This window comes from Acanthopagrus latus, chromosome 15, assembly GCF_904848185.1.
Source record: "Acanthopagrus latus isolate v.2019 chromosome 15, fAcaLat1.1, whole genome shotgun sequence".
NCBI classification, from domain to species: Eukaryota; Metazoa; Chordata; class Actinopteri; order Spariformes; family Sparidae; genus Acanthopagrus; species Acanthopagrus latus.
The window spans coordinates 3,245,485-3,257,933 of NC_051053.1; positions in this window are offsets into that span (position 1 = coordinate 3,245,485).

Below are 12,449 nucleotides of genomic sequence, written 5' to 3' on the forward strand. Positions count from 1 at the left end.
GTTTTATTGCTCTACACAGGGGTTTGTGTTCCTGCCAGTGGCTCTTCTGGCATGCTCTGGAGCAATATGCTGTGGATGAACAACCTGCACAGGTGTGGAGTTTCATGTTGTAGGCCTGTAGGCAGTAGCTGCAGTGGCGGGACTCTGGAGGTGTTGGTTGGGTCACTGCTGGTCCCTCTGCAGCAACCCTCTGGCGTTTCCCTGCAGCTGGCGCGGAGCCCTGCATCCTCTGGAGATGTGGCCTGGCTGACCACACTTGAAGCAGTGGCTACAGGTTGATTCCTCTCCTTTGTCCTGGCAGCTTTTGCATGATCCTTTGCGTGTGCCGTTGTTCCTCATCACATGGCTGGGGTTCGGTGGTTTGTTGGCACTCATGGAAGCAAGCACCATGCGTCTCATTTCAGCCACCTCTGTTTTCAGTTCTCTTACCAAAGTTTGCATTTCTGGTTCTGGTGGAGGTTGGACTGTCTCTGCCTTTTCTTTTGGGATCTCTGTGTTCTTCCTCTGATGTGAGCTCTGTGCAGGGGGGTTGGGAGAGTTGTCCCACTTGTTGCTGGTTGTCTGCAACTCATTCAGTCTAGGTGCTTTGGTACTGTTTCGCTTGAGCTTGTTGAGCCTCTCTGTCTCAAGGTTGGCCGCTTCATTTACTCTTTCAATCAGAGTTTCATCTGTCACATCCATGTCATCGAGGTATGGCTTAATCTGATATTTTATATTGTCACTGAGCAGCCCTGTGGCAACTGACCTCAAAAATTTTCTTTTGACAAGGTCTGCACTGTAGTGTTCCTCGGCTTCTCTTCCTTTGGATGCAAACAGCAGTCTGTCCTTTAATTCAATAGCTCTGAACAGGAAATCTTGTGCTGACTCTTTTTGCTCCTGAGAAATGTTAATCAGCTTTTGGTACAAGTCTGATGTGTCATCCTCTTTGTAATGTCCCTTTAGAATAGTCTTTAGCTGGGGCAGGGTCAATTCACTCTTTATTTCCAGCATGTCTCGCAGCTTCAAACCTGGGCTAATGGCCCTTATCACAGCCTCAATTATTTCAGACTCACCATGACCCTTGCGGAGCCCACTCCCGATCTGGTGCATAAGGTTTGTGAACGACAGCTTGTCTCGCTGCCCGCCTTCACCGATTTGGCCACAGATCCGAAACTCTCTGCGGATGGTCACTTCTGGCACCTTAGCTGGGAGTGAACTCTGGCCGGTGCTGATCTTGACATCCTCAGACATATTCAGTTTCTCTCCAAGCACTTTCAATTCGTCATCCAGCGTTTTTCGGGACTGCTGCAGCTCCAAATATTTTTCCTTCATCTTTACATTGAGGCGGCGTTCTTGCTCCTCTTCGCGGGCTTCCGCTTCGCCCTCCATGAAAGCTAACAGTTCTTGGATGGTTTGAATGGCTTCATCTGTGTCTGCCTCTCGTTCAATCTCATCCAGCTTGCTTTCAGCCATTTTAATCAATGCCCGTCTGCTTTTAAGAGCGACTGCCTCGTCTTCTTTATTTTCAATGCACTCTAGATATTTACAGACGTCCACAATCCGGTCCCAGCTTAATTGGCACAGAGCAGTTGTGGCACGGTCTAGGAGAATCTCCAGGTCCATCTCTTTTACTCACGGAGTTGACGTTTTGTCTCTTTTCCAGGTTCGTCTCAGGAGAAAAGTCCTCTTTTTCGCGGCCCGCGGGATATCCGTGATTGCGGCGCCCTCTGGTTTGGACTTGTCTCCTGGCCAGCTCGCCAATATATGTTGCAGCTATGAAGACGGCGGACACCAGGGCTTGAGTCTTCAATGACGCTGACTTTATTCTTTACCAAAAACAATTACTGTCACCAAGCACATTAACTTGTCCAGGTCCCCAAAGCGAGACTTCGCCGCTGCTTCTCCGGTCTTTTCGCGCCGAGCCGCGTAACCATGGCAACCAGAGCAAAAACACCTCTTCTTCGTCGGTTCTCTCCGACCCGTGCTCTCTGGTGCAACCTGGTGGCTAAAACAGAGAACTGCACGCAACCATGTACAGCATTCAACACATCACATAAACATGTCACTTCACCTCTTCCCTGCAGAACATGAAATTAACAGTTGTAAACAAAGAAATTATGGGGTCCCCCTCTTAACCATAACAGTGAATCGTCACAATAGTGTGGAAACATGGTTTCACTTGTTTCATCATTCATTTCAGTCAGAAGTCTTTTCTTGCCAAATCAAGCGATTCAAAGCGCTGGGCGCTTGTTTTAGGGAGTTAGAGCAGATTCATCTGTATTCAAGCCAAAAATGCTTTCTCATCTTAGATTTTGCTCAAAATGTATGAATTTGACCTAAACATAGTGTGGATACATGGTTTCACTTATTTCAACATTGTTTTGATTAAGACGTGTTTTCTTGCGAAATCAAGCGATTTAGAGCGCTGGGAGCTTGTTTGACGGAGTTAGAGCAGATTCATCTGTAGTCAAGCCAAAAATGCTTTCTCAGCTTAGATTGTGCTCACAATGTATGAATTTGACCTAAACAAAGTGTGGAAACTTGGTTTCACTTGTTTCATCATTCATTTCAGTCAAACGTGTTTTCTGGCCAAATCAAGCGATTTAGAGCGCTGGGAGCTTGTTTGACGGAGTTAGAGCAGATTCATCTGTATTCAAGCCAAAAATGCTTTCTCAGCTTAGATTTTGCTCAAAGTGTATGAATTTGACCTAAACATAGTGTGGAAACATGGTTTCACTTATTTCATCATAGTTTTCATTAAGACGTGTTTTCTTGCCGCTTAGAGCGCTGGGAGCCAAAAATGCTTTCTCAGCTTAGATTTTGCTCAAAATGTATGAATTTGACCTAAACAAAGTGTGGAAACATGGTTTCACTTGTTTCATCATTCATTTCAGTCAGACGTGTTTTCTTGCCAAATCAAGCGATTTAGAGCGCTGGGAGCTTGTTTTAGGGAGTTAGAGCAGATTCATCTGTATTCAAGCCAAAAATGCTTTCTCAGCTTAGATTTTGCTCAAAATGTATGAATTTGACCTAAACATAGTGTGGATACATGGTTTCACTTGTTTCAACATTGTTTTCATTAAGACGTATTTTCTTGCCAAATCAAGCGATTTAGAGCGCTGGGAGCTTGTTTGACGGAGTTGGAGCAGATTCATCTGTATTCAAGCCAAAAATGCTTTCTCAGCTTAGATTTTGCTCAAAATGTATGAATTTGACCTAAACATAGTGTGGATACATGGTTTCACTTGTTTCATCATTCATTTCAGTCAGACGTCCTTTCTTGCCAAATCAAGCGATTTAGAGCGCTGGGAGCTTCTTTGACGGAGTTAGAGCAGATTCATCTGTATTCAAGCCAAAAATGCTTTCTCAGCTTAGATTTTGCTCAAAATGTATGAATTTGACCTAAACATAGTGTGGAAACATGGTTTCACTTGTTCCATCATTCATTTCAGCCAGACGTGTTTTCTGGCCAAATCAAGCGATTTAGAGCGCTGGGAGCTTGTTTGACGGAGTCAGAGCAGATTCATCTGTATTAAAGCCAAAAATGCTTTCTCAGCTTAGATTTTGCTCAAAATGTATGAATTTGACCTAAACATAGTGTGGATACATGGTTTCACATGTTTCAACATTGTTTTCATTAAGAGGTGTTTTCTGGCCAAATCAAGCGTTTTAGAGCGCTGGGAGCTTGTTTGACCGAGTTAGAGCAGATTCATCTGTATTCAAGCCAAAAATGCTTTCTCAGCTTAGATTTTGCTCAAAATGTATGAATTTGACCTAAACATAGTGTGGATACATGGTTTCAATTGTTTCAACATTGTTTTCATTAAGACGTGTTTTCTGGCCAAATCAAGCGTTTTAGAGCGCTGGGAGCTTGTTTGACGGAGTTAGAGCAGATTCATCTGTATTCAAGCCAAAAATGCTTTCTCAGCTTAGATTTTGCTCAAAATGTATGAATTTGACCTAAACATAGTGTGGAAACATGGTTTCACTTGTTTCATCATTCATTTCAGCCAGACGTGTTTTCTGGCCAAATCAAGCGATTTAGAGCGCTGGGAGCTTGTTTGACGGAGTTAGAGCAGATTCATCTGTATGCAAGACAAAAATGCTTTCTCAGCTTACATGTTGCTCAAAATGTATGAATTTGACCTAAACATAGTGTGTAAACATGGTTTCACTTGTTTCATCATTCAAGCCAAAAATGCTTTCTCAGCTTAGATTTTGCTCAAAATGTATGAATTTGACCTAAACATAGTGTGGAAACATGGTTTCACTTGTTTCATCATAGTTTTCATTAAGACGTGTTTTCTTGCCAAATCAAGCGATTTAGAGCGCTGGGAGCTTGTTTGACGGAGTTAGAGCAGATTCATCTGTATTCAAGCCAAAAATGCTGTCTCAGCTTAGATTTTGCTCAAAATGTATGAATTTGACCTAAACATAGTGTGGAAACATGATTTCACTTGTTTCATCATTCATTTCCGTCAGACGTCCTTTCTTGCCAAATCAAGCGATTTAGAGCGCTGGGAGCTTGTTTTAAGCAGTTAGAGCAGATTCCTCTGTATTCAAGCCAAAAATGCTTTCTCAGCTTAGATTTTGCTCAAAATGTATGAATTTGACCTAAACATAGTGTGGATACATGGTTTCACTTGTTTCAACATTGTTTTCATTAAGACGTGTTTTCTTGCCAAATCACGCGATTTAGAGCGCTGGGAGCTTTTTTGACGGAGTTAGAGCAGATTCATCTGTATTCAAGCCAAAAATGCTTTCTCAGCTTAGATTTTGCTCAAAATGTATGAATTTGACCTAAACATAGTGTGGATACACGGTTTCACTTGTTTCAACATTGTTTTCATTAAGTCGTGTTTTCTGGCCAAATCAAGCAATTTAGAGCGCTGGGAGCTTGTTTGACGGAGTTAGAGCAGATTCATCTGTATTCAAGCCAAAAATGCTTTCTCAGCTTACATTTTGCTCACAATGTATGAATTTGACCTAAACATAGTGTGGAAACATGGTTTCACTTGTTTCATCATTCATTTCAGTCAGACGTCTTTTCTTGCCAAATCAAGCGATTTAGAGCGCTGGGACCTTGTTTTAGGCAGTTAGAGCAGATTCAGCAATTTTTCCCTCAAATACAGATTGATATTGGAGGGAATCTGCCTGTGTCCACAGACTAATTTCACTTCAGACTGATGGTATTCAACCTCAGAGTTGTTCTCAAATTATTTAAGCATTATTTTCCCTCCAAATTCAGACTGACATGAACACCTCTTTCAGCAGGGCCAATTTCACCAACCCAGCCACCCCGGAAGACTACCATGTCCTGTTGTTTCAGTCGCAAAGTGTTTCTTCCTTGTCTGTCTGCCACATTTACTCCCTCACCTGGCCCATGTTGGCCAGATTTTTATCTTCTGCCTTGTGTGCTTATAGTTTTACAGTCTTTTACCAGTGCTAGTCCCTCTCCCTTTAAAGAGTTTGCTTCGTTGTCTAAGTTCTTTAGATTGCCTATTATATATGTGGATTTGTTCATTTGAATTTAAATGATACTGTCTATATACAGTTCCTTCTAAAAGTATTCATCCCCCTTGAACTTTGACACGTTATCACCTTTTCACCACAAATGTAAATGTATTTTATAGGGATTTTGAAAATTTTGAAAAGCCACATCAGATCCTCCTGGAATTATCTGGTTGCAACTCTGACATTGAGTACTATTACATATACCTATACACTATTGCATAACCCTATGCTCACTACAGACTAGATTAAAAAAAAATCCTTCGTAAGTAATAGTGAAGGATAAAAAAAAATCAAGTCAGTTGGAAAACAGATTCTTTTCACAGCTCAAAAGACATGCTCAAACATCAGTCATGATTATCCTACAATAAAGCACTTTGGTGATTACATTGGATTATATAGTTGCAGGGGTAAATATTGAAACACACATTTCAGAGAAGCACAGTTTTCTACCCATTTCAGTTGCATCTTATGCTGTGGTACTTAAATCATCCACCTCGCTGTAAGGTGGAATTCACTCCCGTGACTCCTCAGCGTATGGAGGGGCACCTCGAGGTGTGTGCAGGGAAACAGTCACACAAGAGTATTGACCTACTGTGGTTCTGATCAGAGATGTGAACATGAGTTTAAAGCATGGGAGCACACAACACATGATTACTGCAACAGTCAGAACAGGAGTCAACAGTTTCAGCATGGCGGCTTTCCAGCCCCCCTCCATCAGCCAGGACCAAATGTCCCAGCCTCCTCCCCCTCCTTGGGAGTCTTAGCTCTTCTCCTCATGTAGCAGTTTGTTCAGATGTGAGACAACATGTGTCGTGTCGTCCGAAATGTCAGGAACATAGGTGCAGCAGTCAGTGCCTATAATGTGACAGACTCCTCGCATCTGCACTGCGGCGAGGGCTGGGTGCTTTCCCAGACCTCGCCGCAGGTGGCTGCAACGCACTGCCTGCACGCAGATGTCCCCAGATAGTGATCATCAAGTGTCCAACATGTTCTGGTAAAACACACCTCACCTCTCTGTTGTGCTGGGTTTGTGGTCATGACAAATTCATAGACTCCGGGTGGTGTGTGTGTCATGTTCCAGAACCTCACCACAGACCCATTGTAATTGACGATGCTGATGTTGAGTGCGTCTACCCAGTCGTCGGGGCTGTTGGTGAAGGCAACCATGACCCCCATGGTCTCGGAGATGTTTAGTGGCCACGGTTTAGCTGGAATCGCGGTGCCCACACCGTGGGGGATCTGTGTGCAGACGTAGCAACTTTCATTGGTTATTTGTCTCACCGCTGTTGTGGCTGCTCGATACCAGGCGTTCTCCTCCGGTTTGCTGACTGGTTTTGGGTGGCTGGTGTCGAGCTGCAGGTGTCTTTTGTCTCTGCCGTTGCGGCCTCGGCCATTGGTGTGAGCGTTGGACTGCGGCAGCAGCAAAGGCAGGATGATGACGACAGCCAGCAGGGGCAGGTAGCACATACCTCCCCTCCAGCTGTGTCGCTTTGTCGTCGGCGTCATCCCTGGTGAGGAAGCACGCTCTGTGAGGTGTCGTCCGCTGGCTCTGGAACCCGTTTGCAGTGGCTGGCGTGAACCCAGGTGGCTCTCTCTGCGATCTTCACTGCCGTCTCCGTGGTCAGAAGCACTTGGAATGGCCCGTTCCATCTGCGAGCTCTCCAGTTCTTTCTCCTGAGATCCTGAATGACGACCCAATCCCCTGGCTCCAAATCATGCAGTTTGTGGGCTGCTGGGGCAGGCAGAGCGTCCTTGACCTGTTTGTGAATATCAGAAAGAACAGAGGACAGGTTTGCACAATAACGCAACATTTCATCCTCACACTGACCTGTCCCTGGGAGCTGTCTCGTGCCGGGCCCAATCCCGGTGTGCAGAGGTCGACCAAACAAGATTTCAAAAGGGCTAAGGTTGTTTTTAGCTCTGATTCTAGCCCTCATGTGCATGAGGACGGTTGTCAAGGCTTTGGTCCATGACAGACCTGTTTCTTCGCAACATTTATCAAGCTTGTTTTTCAGGGTGTCATTTTCTCTTTCTACGGCACCTCCGCTTGCTGGGTGGTAGGCGCAGTGATGTTTTAGGTCAATACCTAAGTAGTCCCCCACACTTTTCAGGGCTGTATTTACAAAAGGTGTGCCATTATCACTGGAAATTTTAGCTGGAATTCCCCAACGTGGGATGATTTCTGTGATTAAAGCTTTTGCAACTGCTGCAGCATCCTGTTTGGATGTAGGGAAAGCTTTCACCCACTTAGAAAACATGTCGACCACCACGAGACAGTATTTCTTTCCCTCACTAGGTGTTAGTTCAATGAAATCCATTTGTAAATGATCAAATGGTCTTTCAGGGGGTGGATGGGCGCCCTGTTGTGTCCGAAGAACTCCCCCTGCATTGTTTGCGGCACAGATCACACACCTTTTGCAAAAAGTTTGGGAGAAGGCTGAGAAGCCCTTTGTGAACCAATATCTTTGTATCTCACTCATCATTCCCCCTTTTGACACATGATCTCGTCCATGTGTCAACTTAGCATAGTGAGGAAAAAGATATTTGGGCAAGCACGGTTTGTTGTTAGGACCATACCAAACATTCTCTTTGACAGCGCAACCAGCTTGCCTCCAGTTGGCCTTCTCCTATGGAGTGGCTTTCACTTGTAGTTCCTGCAGATCTGCGAAAGGTGTCAATGTCAGGTATAACAACACATTGTTTTGTTAGTCACTGCTTAGCTGCTGTCTTCGCAGCAGCGTCTGCTCTGGCTTTTCCCTGTGAAATGAGGTCAGGTGTGTTAGTGTGGGCTTCACATTTACAGACAGCGATTTGTTTTGGTAGCAGCAGAGCATCGAGGAGGGAGGCAACCAATGTGTGATGTGCAATTGGCTTTCCTGAAGCCGTCAGGAATTTTCTGTTTGCCCAAATTTGGCCAAATGAATGACAAACTCCCCAAGCATAATGACTGTCTGTGAAAATGTTAACAGACTTGTCCTTGGCCAATGTGCGTGCTTTTGTTAAGGCTACAAGCTCTGCGGCTTGAGCGGAGTAGTTTGAGGGGAGAGATTCAGCTAGAACAATGTCATGTAATGTTGTGACTGCAAACCCTGATTAGTTCTTTCCTGTCCCTGGGTCCCTTGATGCTGAGCCATCCACAAACAGTTCCAGGTCTGCATTCTGAAGTGGCACTTCCTGCAGATCAGATCTGGGAGAGCAGACTTCATTAATGATAGCAACACAGTCGTGCGCCTCTCCATCGTCAGCTGTGGGAAGAAGGGTAGCAGGATTAAGAACTGTACATCGTTTCACAGTAATGTTTGGGAGCTCTAGCAGAATGGTGTTGTATCTCAGCCGCCTAGCAGCTGAGAGATGAGAGGTTTTCTGCTCGAGCAAAATCAAGGAGACAGCGTGGGGTACCAGCAGTGTCAGATCAGAATACCCTACAATGTCTCGAGAGGCCATCACTGCTTTCTCTGCAGCAGCCACAGCTCTGAGGCAGGCAAGCAAGCCTGCCGCCAATGAATCAAGTTTTGATTAAAAGTACGCTACAGGCCTGTTGCGGCCCCCGTGGTCTTGTAGCATTACGGAAGTCATGTACCCACCCTTTTCGTCGACTGTCTGGGTGAAAGGTCGTCAGCAGTCGGGCAGGCCCAGAGTCGGGGGAGACTGCAGGGCCAGTTTGAGGTCAGTGAATGCTTTGTCAGCGTCAGTCGTCCACTCAACTTTGTCGTTCGCATTGAGGCCTTTCCCATGGGCAATTGCTGCCAATGGTGCCTCTATTTCTGCGTAGTTAAGGATCCATTGTCTGCAATATGAAGTCATACCCAAAAAACTCATTACTTGCTTTTTGGTGAGAGGCCTCGGAATAGACTGGATTACAGCTATTCTGGAGGGAGAGAGAATCTTCCCTTCCCTTGTCATCACATGACCTAGGAAAACAACTTTCTCACAGACAAACTGCAGCCTTGACAGGCTTGCTTTGTGTCCATTATCAGCCAGATGGGAGAGCAAGGCCACTGTGTCTGCTACACAGGCTTCTCTAGTGGGAGAGCAAATCAACAGATCATCCACATAAGTCAACAGTGCACTATTGCTGGGCAGCTTTAAAGAATCCAAATTGTTGTGCAGTGCTGTGTTAAAAATTGTTGGTGACTTGGAACTCTGGTACCTAAGTGACGTCATCAACAAAAAATCTTTCATGACAAGCATCAAAAGAATCAAAACAACCCTTAATTGACCTGACAAATTTTGACAAATCCCCTTTTGTGTCAGGTATGAGCTCGACGGATCGTACTGCAGTTGCTACAGCTGAAAACCTTTTTCTGTATGTTCTCAAACTGCGGTGATACTCAACATGTGGATCGGACATCTGTGTCCAACCTGTTGCATCATTGCATGCCCTGGTCCATGGTCCCAATTCCTGCCACCCTTTCCCCTTTGGTTTGATCAATGGAATGTGAGGGTCAGAGTTCGGTACCGAGAACAAACGCTGAGAGTGGGAATCCGTCAAGGTTACAGAAGTGTGATGGAAAAATTCCTTTTCATCATGGGTTGATGAATTTTGAACTATCTTGTTGAATATGATTTCCTATGCAAATGTATGAACACCTAACCTCTGCCCTATATGATTGTAATAGAGTCACGAACCAGCCAAAACTCAGATAGAAAGTCGCCTTCTTGTCTCGTGTTTTATGTCTGATAATTTTATGCTTCACACAGAGTCCCAGGTCATGCGTCATGAAGTTTTAACTTTATGTCTTGTGTCGATGAGAAGCCTGTCTGATTGGGATAGTCGTATGTACGTATGTGTGTAGCTTAATCACTGCTGGCACTGAGACGTGCTTGTCTCTTCCCCTGACCTTGTTGATATCTGTGTATAAATTGTGAACACTCCTTTACTCGGGGCTCATTCACTCAGCTCATGAATTTGACTGTGTGGTGAGTCCATCTGCAGATGGTTGGATTAAACTTGCCGAAAAGACAGATCTGACTTTACTCTTTTATTGACAGAAATTTCCACCACAGAAGCAACACACATTTTGTCGTTCCAATACAACCACACAAGCCTCAGTTTATCTTGTCCCTGTCTCTCCCTGCACCAGTTTTTTTCAAAGCTCGTATCAGGACCGAGGGAGATGTGTGCTCTCACCATGTCTGCTTGTGTGTTGCGTGTGTGCGCTGTGTATGCTCTGGCTGTCTGCAGGAGGGAGTGATTTACAGAAGCAAGATCTTCTTTACCATACTTCACGAATGTGGCTGCTTCCCTAACCATCACTAACCCCTCCGGAGTCTTAAACCGATACCCAAAGCACACATCAGATCTCTCCCCATGAGATTCACGGGACAGTGTTTAGAAAGCAGAAAAGAGTGTTTAAAACGGCCCTGTAGCTCATCTTCGCATGCAAGTGGAGTAGTGTACCTTTCTGTTGTTTATTTTCAAGATATTTGATAGCTTGCAGTGTAAGGGCATACATCTCTTGTGGTGTGTGTGTATCAGTGTTGGTGCTCTCACGTGAAAGATGCGTAGGTTGCTTCTCCTCCTCAGCCTGTGCATCAAAACCAGATTCGTCCATCACTGTACTCAGCTCCTCAGCTAGTCAGTCGTCCGTTGCATCGTTCTCTGGGCAGTTGTCTTGCCAATGTCCCATTTTTCCACATCTATGACAGGCGCCAGGGCGTTTTTTGAATCTGCCCCGGCGTCCCTTTCCTCGTCCGCATTCGCGACCCCTCGCTTGGTGCTCGTAGCATGCTAACTGAGCCAATTGGAGTCTTTCTGTCAAGCCTGTCGCCTTTCGGTTCTTTTCGTCATTGAGGAACTTTTCTGCGTGGTTGGCCCGTTCCTCAACGGTTTCGAGATTTGCATTGTCCCAGCTCACACATTGTTCTCTCACTATTCTGCTGATCTCTGGCTTCATGCCATTCATGAAGCGGTCCCGTAGCTGGGCCACCCAGGGAGTGACTTCATGGATACCTCCCATGACTCGGGGCTTCGCGAGGCCACTGTGCGTGGTGTGGACTGCAGTGAGTCTGACCAGATAGTCCGCTAAGAGTTCATTGTCACGTTGTTTGCAGGCAGAAATCTTCCCCATGTCTAATTTCAGAGGGAAGGTCTGTCTGATTCTGTAACATAGTCCTCCAATGACGTCTCTGTATGCCAAATTGTCGTCGCTGGCCCAGAGTTCTCTACCCTAATGTCCTCCACGGGGTAGTCGCCCGCAACTCGGGCCCACGTTGTACACATCTGAACCATCAGCATATGGTGGTGGTGTGTTTAGGCTCTCAACCACCAGCGATCGCCTCGCTCTGCCCCGCCCTGGGTGGAATTCTCGCCGTACAACGGGTGGTGGGTGTTGTAGGAGGGCGGGCGGCGCGGAGGACATCCCAGCTGCTGGTTCCCAGTTCACGTCCGGTGGCCCTGGAGTCCTCTCGTGGCGTGCAGGTGGTGCAGATGGTGCAGACGACTTAGCCAGGGCCGAGTCCAGATCGGGATCTAGTTTGAGACACTGAGACTGAGAGGTTAGAGGAGCTGGCCCTGCCTGCCTGTTCTTATCCCTGTGAAAAGCTTCCTCCTGGCAATTTGTGAAAGCTTCCCAATCTGGTTCAAATGTCTGTTTGTTCTTTCCCCTCTTCCCTTTTTTCTCCTTGCTTTCCCTTTCCATTTTTTTAGTTTGCTTTTTAAGGTGGCAAGTTGTTTGGTGCTACAACTGCCAGCACTTGGAAACCCACACTCTCGGACCCACACATCAAGTTGATCCACACTCTTCTTACCGTAATTGGCATTCATATACTGAATGTGAGGGGAGGTCAGCTTGAGTGGATAATCGTTGTCCCCCTGAATTTTGCTGTTTCCTGAACCCATTTTGTTTTTTATTACCCCCGAATTGATTAGAAAAAATATCTAAAGGAAACAAGGCATTGTTTAAATTATTTTTCTTTCACTCGAGTGGATATGAGACCAAGGAGCGGTAAAATCA